This window comes from Anolis carolinensis, chromosome 2 (genome assembly GCF_035594765.1).
Source record: "Anolis carolinensis isolate JA03-04 chromosome 2, rAnoCar3.1.pri, whole genome shotgun sequence".
In the NCBI taxonomy this organism is placed as follows: Eukaryota; Metazoa; Chordata; class Lepidosauria; order Squamata; family Dactyloidae; genus Anolis; species Anolis carolinensis.
The window spans coordinates 7,689,756-7,704,777 of NC_085842.1; the positions used below are offsets into that span (position 1 = coordinate 7,689,756).

The window sequence follows — 15,022 nt, forward strand, 5'->3', positions numbered from 1 at the left end:
TCTCCTGCCTTCCCTTCCAGATCTGGATCCCCCCCACCCAAAAAAAAAAAAACCCCTAAGAAGGGGGAGGGAAGTCTCACCGCTTGGCCCTGCAAAGGAAGAGGCGGAGAAGAGTCGCTCCTTCTTCTTTCCCCTCCAACTCTTCTGCTGGTGGAGGAAGGGCCTCTCCTCCGCTAGCCCCTCCCTCCAGCCCTCCCCCCTTCGGATTTAACCCTTTGGTCTCCCTCCAGCTCCCCCTTGGGAAATGGGTTGCCCCCCCCCCCCAATCCCTTTGAGCCTTTCAGTGGGCAGCATAATCAATCATAGGGAGTCAAAGAACATGAAAGGCTCTGCAGAGTAACTCAACCAGAGAAATCAGCCATAGCAGAGCCCTTGATGAACCAACCCGGACACAGGATATTATCTGAGAACACAAAAATGCTGGACCACTCTCACCACCTTTATATCAGACTACACAGAGAAGCCATTGAGATCCACAATCATGTGGACAACTTCAACCCCTATGAGCCAGTGCAGACCTTGAGATCATCCGGGGAGGCTCTTCTCACACTCCCACCTCCATCTCAAGTACCTCCATCTCAAGTGGGGACGAGGGAACGAGTCTTCTCGGCTCTGGAATGCATTGCCAAAAGAGATCAGGCAATCCCCTACATCAGGGGTCCCCAAACTTTTTAAGCCGAGGGCTGGTCCACAATCCTTCAGACTGTTGAGGGGCCGAATTATCATTTGAGGGGAAAAAAAGAACAAATTCCTATGCACACTGCACATGTCTTATTTGTAATGCAAAACAACAACAATGAAAGAACAATACAATATTAGGGGCCGGGCTGTGGCGCAGCTGTTGAGCAGCTGCCTTAAATCACTCTGACCATGAGGTCATGAGTTCGAGGCCAGCCCGTGGCGGGGTGAGCACCCGTCAATTAAAAATAAAAAATAGCCCCTGCTCGTTGCTGACCTAGCAACCCGAAAGATAGTTGCATCTATCAAGTAGGAGATAAGGTACCACGTATAAAGTGGGGAGGCAAGATTAACTAATTTACGACCTGGAATGAGGAAGTGCCGTCAGTGTGGATGATGAAGCAGCTGCTCCCCCCTGTGGCCAGAATCGAACATCCCCTCAGAAGAAGGTTAACTTGCCTCTGCGTGTGTGTCTCTCAGTCTCTGTTTGATGTGTTTATGGGCATTGAATGTTTGCCCTATGTGTGTTATAATGTGATCCGCCCTGAGTCCCCTTCGGGGTGAGAAGGGCGGAATATAAATACTGTAAATAAATAAATAAATAAAAAAATAAATATTTAAAAATGAAAACAATTGTAACCAGCATCAGGATTTCAATGGGAAGTGTGGGCCTGCTACTGGCCAATGAGATAGTCAGGTTAATCAGGATTGTTGTTGTTGTTGTGTGTCTTCAAGTCATTTCAGACTTTGGGCAAGCCTAAGTCTAAAATTATTTATTTATTCATTTACTACATTTATTTACTACATTTATATCCCACCCTTCATACCCTGAAGGGGACTCAGAGCAGCTGTATGTGCATACAATATATTATATTATTAACATAGCACAGTATTAGCATTATATATTACTATATTGAACTATACCACTATTCTGTAATATTATATGTAATATATAACATATAATTAATATTATTATATGGTATTATTATTAATATTATATTGTATAACATTATAAGATTATTATCAATATTATATGTATATACAATATATTATTTAAAATGATTTTAAAATATTATATTATAAAACTGAGGGCAGGGGCCAGGTAAATGACCTTGGAGGGCCACATCCGGCCCCCGGGCCTTAGTTTGGGGACCCCTGCCCTACATTATCCAATTTCCGTAAGGAACTGAAGACCTGGTGGTGTCAGCAGGTTTTTCAGTAATTACATTGGAATATCGCCGATTTCTGGGCCTGAATATATTGCACAAGATTTCTTTAACTTAAAATGATACATTTTAATATATTGGGTTTATGGTTCCCGTCCCCTTGATCAGGTCATGTAAGTGTTATTTATTTCTATTATTGTATTTTTACTTTGCTTAATATTGTGTTATTATGTTTGCTATGTAATGTTTGTGTTGTTTTTATGATTGGAAACCGCCCTGAGTCCCATCCGGGAGATAGGGTGGTATATAAATAAAGTTTTTTTTAATTATTATTATTATTATTATTATTATTATTATTATTATTATTATTCAACAGAAAGGAGGAAACCATGAAAATGAACAAAATCTGGCTACCAGTATTAAAAAAAACTCCAAAATCAGAACAGTAAATAAGAAGCAACACTCTGAGACATGGGAATTAGGGGCAGCTAACAAAGGATGCCACCTGGCAAAAAGTAGCCAGTAGATGAAGCCATTCAATGCAAATTAGGGTGATTAACTGCAACATTCACACTGGCCTCCAACTGAGTTCTTCCCTCACCCTGGACTTTCCACAGATATATATAAACTTTTCTTGCTTAGTTTCTCCATACCTCACAACCTCTGAGGATGCCTGCCATAGATGTGGGTGAAATGTCAGGAAAGAATACTTCTGGAACATGGCCATACAGCCTGGAAAACATACAAAAACCCTATAATCAAGTCTCTCTTTAAAGCAGTGGTTTTCAACCTGTGGGTCCCCAGATGTTTTGGCCTTCAATTCTCAGAAAATCCTAACAGCTGGTAAACTGGCCGGGATTTCTGGGAGTTGTAGGCCAAAACACCTGGGGACCCACAGGCTGAGAACCACTGCTTTAAGACTGGACCTGTCATTTTTGGCCATTGGCTTCCCTTTCAATTTCCCTTCCTCAAAAGCCTCCTCAGACCAGAACTAATCCCAGGTGGCTCCTTGTGACTCAGAAGGAAAAGTTGGATTGGATTGGGGCCGCTGACTTTTCTGCCAACACTCAACTTTTCACTCTGTTCCTCCTGGGCTTTAGTGGGAACCTTTGTTCTTGTTTTGTTTTCAGATTTTATTGTTATTATTTTTTTGTGAAGCCTTCTCTTAATTTTTTCACCAGCTCATGTTTATCACTAATGACTGAGCTTAGCAAAATATACTGTTTAATTGATGAGTCTCCACAATCATTGTAATTGATTTCAAATGTTTTTAATGCTTAATATTTATTTATTTAAATCTTATTTCTGTGTGTTATTTTCCTTTGTGTGACTTTTTTGTCTTGATTTTATGTTAAATGTGCTTTGATTTGTATTGTATTGTATTTATACACTGTGTATTTGCAATGTGGCACTGAAGTGCCAAACAGTAAGCCACTCTGAGTCCCCTTTGGGGTGAGAAGAGTGAGGTTGAAATATAGAAAATAGTAAATAAACAAATAAAATAAAAGTATAGCTCCAGAGCCAAATCCCTCTTGTTTTACAAGGGAGACATTCTGGCCCTCAAGCCAAATAAATACTGTATGCATAGTTATGATGTCTCCTTCTCTTCTGCAGACTAAACATACCCAGCTCATGGTAGCACTTCTTTTGACAAGTTTTTTTGTGTGTGATAGGGTTCTCGCACCTCCTAGTAACCATTTTGTAGCAGAACTTGACATTTTCCCTCACATCCCTCAAGCCCCTTTGTGTGTGTGGTGTGTTTATGTGCCTTCAAACCCCCCATCAACTTATGGCAACCCCATAATTTTTTGCAACATTTATATCCTGCTCTTCTCACTCCAAAAGGGACTCAGGGCGGCTTACAAGTTATATGAACATACAATAAATTATATTATTAGCATAACATAACATAAGCATTATTTATTACTATATTGTACTATACCACTATATTGCAATATTATTAGTAATATTACATGTATTATTATATTGTACTACATTATATTATTATCAATATTATATGTATTATATGGCATTGAAGCGATGCTTCTACGCCATCAACTCCGCTGGACTGGCCATGTTGTCCGAATGTCCAAATATCACCATCTCCCAAAGCAGTTGCTCTACTCCGAACTCAAGAATGGGAAACGTAATGTTGGTGGGCAGAAAAAGAGATTTAAAGATGGGCTCAAAGCCAACCTTAAAAACTGTGGCATAGACACTGAGAACTGGGAAGCCCTGGCCCTTGAGCGCTCTAATTGGAGGTCAGCTGTGACCAGCAGTGCTGCGGAGTTCGAAGAGGCATGAATGGAGGGCTTAAGGGAGAAACGTGCCAAGAGGAAGGAGCGTCAAGCCAACCCTGACCGAGACCGCCTTCCACTTGGAAACCGATGTCCTCATTGTGGGAGAACATGCAGATCAAGAATAGGTCTCTTCAGCCATCTACGGATCCATCCCCAAGATAGTGAAGACGGAGGACCATCATCCTTGAACTACGAGGGATCGCCTAAGTAAGTAAGTATATAATATATATATATATAACATTATATTTATATAATTTCAGAGTGCGTAGTAGGTAAGCTATACTTAGTTGTTTTTCTTTCCTCTGAAATAGACCTCACAGTACCTGGGATTCATTGATCTTCTGCCGAAATAGTAACCAAAACTGACCCTGGGTAGCTTCTGAAATCAGTCAGAATCAGATGCCTTTTGGTTGCTGTCCTACACAGAGAAAGAAATTAGTGCAAGTCCCTTGTCTTTTGTCTCATTACTTTCTCATCCCTTGACAGGGCTGTTTTCTGAGGAACTTCCTCCTCTTCCTCCTGACAGTCATTTTGTGAAGGCACTTGGCATTTCCCCAGCATCCCAAACATTCCTCCTGGCCCCCAAAAGTGGAAGGTCCTCTATTGACCTCCTTCAATTATAGAAAGATCTTCTGAGTGAAGGTGTTGTCGACCGCGTTTCTAGGGGATCGGGCCCCTTAAGGAGAGAGCCGATCCGGTCCTGAGAGAACGGACCTTGGCGGAGCCAATAGGAGAATATGAGCCGCAATACAACCTGAAGCCGAAATGAAGAAGGTCCGCCAAAGTTGAAGGAAAATCCGCCAAGGAGTCTTTATTGAGCGATTCAGCTGAAAAGGACACTAGTAGCGATCATTCAGTCTACTAGCGTATCATATATTCAAAATAAAGCCATATTTATACAATGTTTCGGTCTGACAGCCCCTTGAATTTCCCGCCCCGCTCCCCCGCCCATCTGATCGCGGATAGGCTAGAAGGTTGAACGAGGCGGGCTTTCGTTTCCCGCCTTGCTCTGTTGGCCCAATAGGGAGCTGCTTTTTGTCCCCACTCGAGCCAATCAGGAAGGAGAAGGCGGGAGTTATTGAAACAATGAAGTGACAGGGCAGGAAATATCATATTAATTCCTGCTAGACCGATTTCTAAAGGGATTAATGACAGCAATCAAGGGTTCCTGTCACGTATACAGACTTTAGATATGCCTTGGGGTGTCAGAGGTGGAAGTAAGGATGGGTAGTAATGAGCCATATTTACAGGCTCCACAGGGCGCCTTCCTGAGGTGTCCTGGAATTTCCTTAGGATGAGATATGACAATGTTTGCCTTGGGGGCGAATCACCTTTAATTCGGCGACTCAAGCCTTATATTGTCCATGCAATCTGAATTAGATTGGGTTAAGCTGTGGCAGATTATCCTTTTGTTTTTGGGAAGGGAAGCCTGGGTCATAGAAAATGGGACAGGTTCTGGGGTTCAAGTTGAGTTCGAAATATTTCCTATTTGATTTCATGACTTGGCAATTATATGAAATAAAATGAAAAATAAAATAAAGTTGGAATATAAACCCTGCTGGGAAAAATACATATTTTCCGGGGATCCCAAAGAGTACAAATACATATAGGCAGACAGATAGATTTCATGGAAATAAGGGAGAATCCATAAAAGTGAGTTACATTGCATAAGGGGGAATCATGAATGATATAAACAATTGAAAAACATTTGATAAATACGAAGTTCATAACATCTGGGGAACCCAATATGGAAATTCATAAAAGTGGAGTTTTAGCAGCATGATTTTACAATTCATGAAGTTGTTATCTCTTGCCTCAGAGTGCAGGGATAATCCACAGTAAACTCCAGTAAAAAGTCTCAATCACCTTCTACTATAAATATATGGAATATAGAACATAAAGTCTTGACTTTTGAACTATCTTTTACAAAGTCCTGGGGGGGGGGGGAGGGTGGTCATCTCGATCACATTTTCCCCCCTTCGGGGCTTGGAAATGGCTATGAACATTTCCCAAAGCCCCGACATTTCACTGCATGCAGGGCCTCTGCCTTGGTAGATCAGATTGTGACTTTTGTTGGAGGGCAGGAGCTTGAAGGTGAAAGCTGAGGTTCAGTCAGTGGTGGGTGATCCCATGGTGTTGAAGCAGATGTCCCTTGGTCTGGAGTCATGGGAAATGGAGCATGAAGGTGGAGGTGGTGAGGGCTGGGGATGATGGAGGCTGTGATGCAGTACTCCCATTTGGCTGCCTTTTCTTGGCTGCAGCTTGGGCCCCCCTTTGTAGTTGGCAGCTGGGGGCAACTGGGCACAGCTTCTGTGCCTCACAGCACGGCGCCTCCTGGTGACTGCAGGCAGGTCTAGCACTCCAACAGAGGAGATGGAAAGGAGAGAGTGCCTAGGGAAACTAAGGACAGATTATAAGCCCCCCCTCCCTCCCGTGGTGGGGTTAGTCAGGGAAGTCACTCATACCTTGTGAGGGCTCCAGCAGTCCTGGGGTCCTTCTTTGGCACAGCTCTGGTGAGGGCGGAACATCCTTCCCTCATGGTGGTCACTGGTAGAATCCTGTTCACTTCTTCTGGGACATCTCCTGCCATGGCGGCCAATTCTGTCCCCTGGTGATGTCATGAGGGCCTCCTTGGCAGTGTCAAAGGCAGACCTGCACTCAGTATCCCTTTGCCAGGGCAGAACCAGGCCAGCTGGAGGGCACCATATGGTGGTCTGGACATAAAAGCCTGCCAGGTGCAAGAATCCTTTCAGCAGTGTCTTAGTCTCTAGCCCCTGAGCCAGGCAGATGGGGCTGCTTCCCCCGTAGGGGTCTCAGATCAGCCCCAGGTGGGGCTGTCTCTTCTGGGTGACTGGGGGTCCGGGCTTACCCTCACAGGACCATCTCCAATGGCCTCTGGGTTCTAGCTGCTGCATGAAATCCACAGCGCACTCCGAGAGCCCTTACCCAGGTCTTAGAACTGTTCATGGTGGCAGGTATGGATTATGGGTCTTGCAGTCTGGTCTGATATCCTCAGTCAGGTGGTTGGGTCCGGTCCTCTGGATCTCTTCAGCTGTGCCTGGAAGGTCCCCTGGACTCTAATGCCCTCCTCATATTTTAAAGGCAGTTAGAGGGATTTTTAAAACATTCACACGCATGCACTCAGGGAAAGGGAGGGAGAAGGATCCGAAAGGAAGAAAGGAGATTGTTGGGGAACTGTGGAGAGTGAAAGAGTGCCTTTACTATAAAAGTAAACCAGGATTTTGACTGTATGTTTATAAGGAGAAATGGGGATGCTAGGAGTTCCCTTCACAGGGGAAGGAAAGGGGGGGGGGAAGAGAGTTTTGAAAAAGGAGAATGTTGAAGTGCATTTTGGCCTAGGAAAACATGAAGTGGAAGAGAGAGAGAGAGAGAAAAAAACTCACATATAGGAAAATAAATCCATTCTTCCACCCCCCCCCCCTTTCTCCCTAAGATAAGGGAGGTTTGAGGAGAGAGAGAGAAGAAAAAGTTAAAACCACAGAAGCAGCAGGATTTCTCTAGGGGGGGAGGGTGGTCACAAAATATTAGGGCTTGAACCTTTGAAAATAGGGAGGTGAGATGGCACAGAAGAAAAGGGGAGAGAGAGAGCATAGCACTAAGCTAGTCCATTCCAGCCCTCCTTCCCAGAAAACTATATATCACTGGTGGCTTTTAAGGCAAAGGGATGAGTAGAGAAGAGTTTACAGCCCACACATTACATAAACACACAAAATTTAATCAACACTTTTCTGGGAGTCCCCCTCCCCCACCCAAATCCTTTGCCATGCTTCCCAGATGGGAGAGAAAGAAAAGGGGAAATTAAGAAACAGAAGCGGCTAAAGGAATGCCCCCCTCCCCCCTTTGCCCCTCCAAAAACAGGAAGAGAAAAAAAGTGTCCTCTTTGCACAATCTCCCCGCGGCCCTTCCTTCTCCTCTCTCTCCAAGAGAGGAATGGGCGCAGAGAGAGAGAGAGAGAGAGAGAGAGAGAGAGAGAGCCTGGTGGGGGCAAGAGAAGGAGGGGGGATGGTGGGGTGATTCTTCCCATCTGAGGAAAACTCAGAATGTAGCAGGAGTTGAGTGGCAGGGGCAGATACAATATTGGGGGGGGGGCATCAGGCTTCAAAGGAACGGCTGGGATGGGGGCTGAGAGAGTGTGACTTGAGAAGAGGAACAGTGTTTTGGATCAGGTGTGTTTCGGGTTGAGAGGGGAGGGGGCTGGGAGCCCTCCTCCACGTTAGACTGGGCTGAACTCTCTGGAGGGGAATTTCTTGGGGGGGGGGGATCCCTGAAGTAAGGGTTCCCTTGGAAGGCCAATTTGGGAGTCCTGGATCAGTGTAGGACTCAGGGTGAGGAGAAAAAGTAGGGATAGGGATTGGAGGAGGGGGCTGATGGGGTGGGGGAGAAGACGAGCAAATGTGTCCAGAAAATCCTCTGGAGGAGGGGGTAAGGGGAAAGGGTCTAGAGAGGAATCTTTGGGGGGGTTGTTTTTGGAGCCCAAATCTCTGCATGGAAAGACGTGGACCCCCTCCCCCCTCCAATTCTCTCCCTGGCTTTAGGGCCATGAACATCGCGGCATAAGCAAGCTGGAACCACCTGCCCTCCCCATGGTGAGTCACCTTTAGGTCAACACTCCGAATTCGGTGACTCAAGGGGGGGGGGCAAGCTGTTCCCCTTCAAGGGCCACAAGGGGCCACTTATGCGCGCTGAGTTGGCCCAACCTGGCCTGCACCATGTTTTTCGATGCAAGCCCACCCCAATTGGCCAGGATCTTGCCCAATGGAGAATCCCTGGGGATGTCTGCTGGGGTGGGACACCCTAGACGTGCTGAACAAACACCCATCCTTAGCTCAGCCCCTGCCTACACTGACAGTTAATGGAGTAACGACTCACCCAACCGGCCGGATGCAGCTCGTCCTTTCAAGAGTTCCCTCCACCAAGGCTGAATGGCTGGCGTTCGTGGAATCCGCAGGTGACCCGGGAACACAACCGTTCCCCTACCCCACAATCCTTGAACCTGTAATCTGCAAGCCAGACTGTTCTCACACGCCTTCAGGTGCCAGATGTTCCCGCGTTTCACCAGGAATTTGTTACCGAGCCCCGATCCGAAGTGCAATACCTCCAGAGCTCCGCCCACCTGGGTCTCAACAACGGAGCCGGTTCCCTTTTTTTCAGGGCGTCCCCTGTTTCACGTTGGCGCCTTTCCTTCGAGGAGCTAAAAATCTGCTTCCTCGTATCTGGCTCCTTTGTTCAGTACCCTGAATCAGATCTAGAGAGAGAAAGGGACTGCCAGAGAAATTTGGATGTGAAATGAGGTCAAATTGTTGGTCGGAGGGCCCTCCTTGCAGCCGTTTCTCTCCCCAACCTGTTCCAGAACATCTGGACCAAGGTCGCCGCTTGGAATTTTAGCCTAAAAATTGATTTTCGGAACTTCCAAGCAAGTCCCTTCGTGGTAAAGCCAAATTATGTTGTCGACCGCGTTTTTAGGGGATCGGGCCCCTTAAGGAGAGAGCCGATCCGGTCCTGAGAGAACGGACCTTGGCGGAGCCAATAGGAGAATATGAGCCGCAATACAACCTGAAGCCGAAATGAAGAAGGTCCGCCAAAGTTGAAGGAAAATCCGCCAAGGAGTCTTTATTGAGCGATTCAGCTGAAAAGGACACTAGTAGCGATCATTCAGTCTACTAGCGTATCATATATTCAAAATAAAGCCATATTTATACAATGTTTCGGTCTGACAGCCCCTTGAATTTCCCGCCCCGCTCCCCCGCCCATCTGATCGCGGATAGGCTAGAAGGTTGAACGAGGCGGGCTTTCGTTTCCCGCCTTGCTCTGTTGGCCCAATAGGGAGCTGCTTTTTGTCCCCACTCGAGCCAATCAGGAAGGAGAAGGCGGGAGTTATTGAAACAATGAAGTGACAGGGCAGGAAATATCATATTAATTCCTGCTAGACCGATTTCTAAAGGGATTAATGACAGCAATCAAGGGTTCCTGTCACGTATACAGATTTTAGATATGCCTTGGGGTGTCAGAGGTGGAAGTAAGGATGGGTAGTAATGAGCCATATTTACAGGCTCCACAGGGCGCCTTCCTGAGGTGTCCTGGAATTTCCTTAGGATGAGATATGACAATGTTTGCGTTGGGGGCGAATCACCTTTAATTCGGCGACTAAAGCCTTATATTGTCCATGCAATCTGAATTAGATTGGGTTAAGCTGTGGCAGATTATCCTTTTGTTTTTGGGAAGGGAAGCCTGGGTCATAGAAAATGGGACAGGTTCTGGGGTTCAAGTTGAGTTCGAAATATTTCCTATTTGATTTCATGACTTGGCAATTATATGAAATAAAATGAAAAATAAAATAAAGTTGGAATATAAACCCTGCTGGGAAAAATACATATTTTCCGGGGATCCCAAAGAGTACAAATACATATAGGCAGACAGATAGATTTCATGGAAATAAGGGAGAATCCATAAAAGTGAGTTACATTGCATAAGGGGGAATCATGAATGATATAAACAATTGAAAAACATTTGATAAATACGAAGTTCATAACATCTGGGGAACCCAATATGGAAATTCATAAAAGTGGAGTTTTAGCAGCATGATTTTACAATTCATGAAGTTGTTATCTCTTGCCTCAGAGTGCAGGGATAATCCACAGTAAACTCCAGTAAAAAGTCTCAATCACCTTCTACTATAAATATATGGAATATAGAACATAAAGTCTTGACTTTTGAACTATCTTTTACAAAGTCCTGGGGGGGGGGAGGGTGGTCATCTCGATCACAAAGGCATCTCGAAGGTGAGAATGCTCTTCCTTAAAAAAAACATGAGGCATTTGAGTCTTGGGCTGATCTTTTCCTTCTCCTCTGGGACCAGTGTTTGTGTGAGCAGAGTTTACAGGAAAAGATGTTGCAGTGGTAGCCAGTGGACAAAAATAACCTGAACATTAGGAAGAACTTCCTGACTGTAAGAAGAGCTATTCAGCAGTGCAACTCTCTGCCTCAGAGTGTGGTGGAAACTCCTTCCTTGGGGGCTTTTAAACAGAGGCTGGATGGCCATCTATCAGGGGTACTTTGATTGTGCTTTTCTGTATGGCAGGGGGTTGGACTAGATGGGCCATGTGGACCCTTCCAATTCTATTATTGTATGACTTTATATTTAAATGGGCCCCTGGTGGCACAGTGTGTTAAAGCGCTGAGCTGCTGAACTTGTGGACTAAAAGGTCCCAGGTTCAAATCCCAGGAGTGGAATGAGCGCTCGCTGTTAGCCCCAGCTCCTGCCAACCTAGCAGTTCGAAAACATGCCAATGTGAGTAGATCAATAGGTACCGCCCTGGCGGGAAGGTAACGGCGCTCCATGCAGTCATGCCGGCCACATGACCTTGGAGGCATCTATGGACAACGCTGGCTCTTCGGCTTAGAAATGGAGATGAGCACCAACCCCCAGAGTCGGTCTTGACTGGACTTAACGTCAGGGGAAAACCTTTACCTTTACCTTATATTTAAATACCTGAAGGGGTGTTGTACTGAGGGAGGGGCAAGCTTGCTTTCTGCTGCTCTGGAGGCCAGGACACAAGTGGATGGAGCATTGGATTCAAATTGCAGGGAAAGAGTTTGCACATAACATTTAGGAAGCATTTCCTGACAGTGAGCTGTTCAGCTGTGAAACTCACTGCCTCAGAGTGTGGTGGAGGCTCCACATTCCCATGGCCATCTCTCAGGAGTGCTTTGATGGTGTCTGCCTGCAAGGAATGGGCTGGATGTCCCCCCTGGGGTCTTCTTCAACTCTGAGTCTGCGACCTACTATGGAACAATTAGCTCTATGTGTCCTCCCTAGTGGGGATAGCTTCGGTGATTCTATGGGCCTACCTGTCTCAAGTCACAGGGTGAAGAAACATTCACAAGAGCCCCTTCTACACTATCCTTATTTCCCAAGATCGGATCCCAGGTTATCTGCTTGAACTGGATAATATGACTCTCCGCTGTTGGTAATCTGGGATAAGCAGATATTTATTTTTATTTATCGTGTCAGAAATGAATCGAGGGTACAGTTGTAATGTATTTAAAAACACAAACAAAGTTTTAAAACTTGGCATTATACTAAATGCCTTTTGACTAGAAGCTGGCCACTTGGGAGTGCCTCTGGTGTTGTTATATAAAGGTCCTCCATGGTGTATGTGGCAGGGCTCAGGCTGCATTGTAATAGGTGATCTATGGTTTGCTTTTTTTCACACTTGCATGCCATGGACTCCACTTTGAAGCCCCATTTCTTAAGGTTGGCTCTGCAACTTGTGGTGCCAGAGTGCAGTCTGTTCAGCGCCTTCCAAATCACCCTGTCTTCTGTGTGCCCAGGGAGGAGTCTCTTATTTGGTATCACCCTCCGGTGGCGTAGAAGATTAAAGTTTTGTAACTTGAAGGTTGGGTTGCTGACCTGAAGGCTGCCAGGTTCGAATCCCACCTGGGGAGAGCGCAGATGAGCTCCCTCTATCAGCTCCAGCTCCATGCGGGGACATGAGAGAAGCCTCCCACAAGGATGGTAAAAACATCAAAACATCCGGGTGTCCCCTAGGCAACGTCCTTGCAGACAGCCAATTCTCTCATACCAGAAGCGACTCAGGTTGTTTCTGACACAAAGGGGGGAAAAAAGCCACGGCTTGAGGTTCGGGGTTTTAGCCTGCCACTTTTGGACTCTCACTTGCTGAAGTGTTCCTGTGAATATCTCTGTAGATCTTAGAAAACTATTTCTTGATTTAAGGTGTTGGCGTGCTGGCTGATACCTGAACATGGGATGGGCTGGAGATGTCACTGCCTTGGTCCTTTCATTATTGGACACTACTTCCTGGCGGATATTAGGTGGTGCAAGACCGACAGTATAATATTTCCAGTGGTGCAGGGCGTAGGAATCCTGTGATAATGCAGTACAGTAAAGTCTCACTTATCCAACACTTGCTTATCCATCGTTCTGGATTATCCAATGCATTTTTGTAGTCAATGTTTTCAATACATCGTGATATTTTGGTACTAAATTCGTAAATACAGTAATTACTACATAGCATTACTGCGTATTGAACTACTTTTTCTGCCAAATTTGTTGTAGAACCTGATGTTTTGGTGCTTAATTTGTAAAATCATAACCTAATTTGATGTTTAATAGGCTTTTCCTTAATCTCTCCTTATTATCCAACATATTTGCTTATCCAACATTCTGCCGGCCCGTTTATGTTGGATAAGTGAGACTCTACTGTATGTCTCATTAAGAGCCACATCCACTGTTTTAACGTGGTGAGATGTATTCCACACTGGGCATGCGTATTCAGCAATAGAATAGCCAAGCACAAAGGCAGATGTCTTCACTGTGTCTGGTTGTGATCCCCAGGTTGTGCCAGCCAGCTTTCGTATGATATTATTTCTAGCACCCACTTGATGCTTGATAGTTTTGTAAATCAGGGCAGATAATCTGGGACCAGATCCTGGGATATAGGGAAGTGTAGAAGGGTCCAAGGGCTGCTATAAGTGTCAAAGTTTTGGATTCGCAGCTGACAATGAAAGCTCAGGTCGCTGCTGCCAGCAAACAGGCCTTTTTCCATCTATGACAAGCGAGGCAATTGGCACCCTATCTATCTGATGAGGCTCTGGCAACAGTCATCCATGCCACGGTCACGTCTAGGCTGGACTATTGCAACGCCCTGTATGTTGGCCGTCCGATGTCCACGACCCGGAAGCTCCGTCTTGTTCAGAATGTGGCAGCCAGGCTACTCACAAGAACACCCATGAAATGCCACATAACACCAGTGCTGCAGCATCTGCATTGGCTTCCAACTGATTACCGTGGTCTATATAAGATGCTAGTTCTGACCTTTAAAACTCTTTACGGCCAGGGCCCATCGTACCTTAGGGACCGTCTCTCCTTCTCCTATCATCGGAGGTCGCAACGACCATCCCAACGAGACTTACTTTATGTACCGGGTCCTAGAGAAGTGCACTTGGAAAGGACCAGACGCAGAGCTTTTTCTATTTCTGCCCCTGGCCTATATGAGAGCCATGCGTGAGTTAGGGCCTTTTACCCTCGCACTCAAGACCTGGCTCTTTACTAGAGCTTTTAATCTATGTTAATTTTATCAATATTTGTATGTATGTATTTTTATCCTTTACAGTTTTATCTTGTAAATCGCCTAGAGCAGGGGTCCCCAAACTAAGGCCCGGGGGCCAGATCCGGCCCTCCAAGGTAATTTACCTGGCCCCCCGCCCTCATTTAAAATATAATATTTTAATATCAGTTTTAATAATATAATATATTGTATATACATATAATATTGATAATATTATCATTTTATACAATACAATACTAACAATAATATCATATAATAATATTAATTATATGTTATATATTACATATAATATTACAGTATAGTGGTATAGTTCAATATAGTAATATATAATGCTGATATTGTGCTATGCTAATAGTATAATATATTGTATGTACATATAATTTGTAAGCCACTCTGAGTCCCCTTTGGGGTGAGAAGGGTGTGATACAAATGTAGTAAATAAATGCAGTAAATAAATAATAAATAAATTTTAGACTTAGGCTCACCCAAAGTCTGAAATGACTTGAAGGCACACAACAACAACAACAACAACAACAACAACCCTAATTAACTTGACTACAGTAGAGTCTCACTTATCCAACATAAACAGGCCGGCAGAACGTTGGATAAGCGAATACGTTGGATAATAAGGAGAGATTAAGGAGAAGCCTATTAAACACCAAATTAAGTTATGATTTTACAAATTAAGCGCCAAAACATCATGTTATACAACAAATTTAACAGAAAAAGTAGTTCAATATGCAGTAATGCTATGTAGTAATTACTGTAT

The 15,022-nt window shown here is 44.8% G+C and overlaps 1 protein-coding gene across 1 annotated transcript in view; it reads right to left on the minus strand.

The window, feature by feature from the left end:
- Nucleotides 1-179, minus strand: part of LOC103280121 (oocyte zinc finger protein XlCOF6) — a 16,019-nt gene extending 15,840 nt beyond the window's left edge. The window contains exon 1 of the mRNA XM_062972968.1: nt 81-179. The gene's annotated coding sequence lies outside the window, so the exon portion shown is untranslated. The remainder of the gene's footprint in view (nt 1-80) is intronic.
- Between the last annotated feature and the right edge of the window lie 14,843 nt (nt 180-15,022).